The sequence below is a fragment of the Odontomachus brunneus genome, unplaced genomic scaffold (assembly GCF_010583005.1).
Source record: "Odontomachus brunneus isolate Ranch 3 - 2012 unplaced genomic scaffold, Obru_v1 Obru_scaffold_129, whole genome shotgun sequence".
Lineage (NCBI taxonomy): Eukaryota > Metazoa > Arthropoda > Insecta > Hymenoptera > Formicidae > Odontomachus > Odontomachus brunneus.
The window spans coordinates 759,905-762,072 of NW_022639579.1; positions in this window are offsets into that span (position 1 = coordinate 759,905).

Here is a 2,168-nt window from a genome sequence, read left to right on the forward strand (position 1 = left end):
CGACATTATTGTAAATATTTTAATACTGAAAATATTGATTGGAAAAGTTATTTAATTATGAAATTTAATCTGGTTCCCGCAGATCACATAATGAATTGTCACCAATTATTTTCAAAAATAATTAACAGATTTGTTGTATTTAGGTTAAGAATTATGAACAAAAAAAATTATAATTGTAAGCGTTACAATAGTAAGTCTATGGCTGTATATACCTTTTTTAAATAAATTTTGCAAATTTGAAAGTGCTTTTCTTTCAATAATTACATTTGACCGTTTTTTAAATTTTGCTTACAAAAGATTCGCTTTTTTTTAAGTAGAAGCTCTGCAACCCCTAATTAGTATGCTAACAAGAAAGATTAATAATGCAAAATATTAGGAAGCTATGTATTTCTAGCTATCATATTTCATGGTTGCATTCCAAAACGTCCTTTCCGAGGAAAATTTTACTGTTACATCTATAGTGAAATATGTAACGTGAAATATGTAACGTGAACTATACATTTGAGAGTAAAATTTTCCTTGAAAAAGATGTTTTGGAATGCAACCCATAAAAAAGAAATAACAAGTAATATAAAGAATTTTTCGATATATACAGTTTTTAAATATTGTATATAATAAGAACATAATATTTAGTTCCGTTGAAACATTTATTTTTAGTTTCTAATACTAAATTATCATTATAATGTTAATGGTAAACTTTGTGCGTTTCAAATATGAGCGGGAGTTGACAAAAATTCTGGACCAATCAAAAATGGCCCCCTTATGGCAAGTCTCTGATTGAAGCACGAACTAAAGAATAGAGGGACGGAGCATAAAGTCCTACTTTAGGCAAGAGGGGGTTCTCTTAGGCATGAAGGGGGAACCGTCATATTGATTTCTCCGCCATATTGATTTCAAAGAACTTACACATAGATATTGTCAGTGATATCCTGCTTGCGCTGTGTTAGTGTGACAGCTACAAAGTTAGGTTAGATACTCGAACGCATTCGTCTCATTCAGCAACGTTAATTGACTCTTTGCAAATAAAAATGGTAAAGTGCATTGTACCAGGATGTTTCACAACAAATTCTTCAGAGAAATGTAAAAATAAATTTCAAAAAGTATTGGAACAAAATATAAAAATTAGTTTCCACAGGTAAAAAATTATAATATATTATTCTTATTAATATGTAATATTTTATTTTTATTAATATAAAAATATTTTCTTTGTTAATACTATTGATGGATGTGTCTGTTGATGCTATATTTATTCAAAGCAAAAGAGAAAAAAATTTGATTAAAGTTATAATAAATATAACTATTTCTTATTGTCAACAGGTTACCAAAAGATGCAAATAGAAGAGCATTATGGCTTAAAAATATTGGATTAAGTGAAAACACTAACTTGAAAAAACATGCATCAATTTGTTCTTTACATTTTAAAGAAGGAGATATAAACAGGACATTAGATGAAATTTTTTTACGTGAAAATGCTGTGCCTTGTGTATGAAATATTATAATATTTTATTCTAGTTGATATTAATTGCGCTTTTTTATTAATAATTTCTTTTATTTCTTTAGGTAGAAGCTTTTGTTGATGACACACACAATAATAGAAAAGAACAAGAAAACATTAAAAATCAACAGAATTATTTAAATTTATCGTTTTCTTCTACTGATTATAATTCAGATCAACTTTCATATTTAGAAACCTCATTTTCATCAATTGATACACATAGTACAAAAAAATTAAATACAGGGAATAAAATACAGGGAATACAGATAAATAACAATAATTTTCAAAAACAAAGTATTTCCATGACTGATGAAATGCTTCTTGATGAATCCACTGGAGAATTAACTGTAAAAGAACAACCTTTGTTAACTGGTTAGTTAAAATTTTTATATAGTTATCTAATTTCATTTAGAAAATATTATATATACTTTAAAACTCTTTGAACATTAATACTCTATATTATTTTTAGATAAATTTCAAGATTGCACTGTTATAGTCGATGAAAAGTCTTTTATTGATAGGTGTACTTCTCCAATAAATTTATCTGAAAATTCAATAGTGAAAGTTCATCGTTCGACATCTGTTAATCCTGAACATTTTCAAGATGACAAAGATGATACTATCAAATTTTTGAAAGCTTCTTTGGAAGAATATAAACAAAAATCTCAACAAA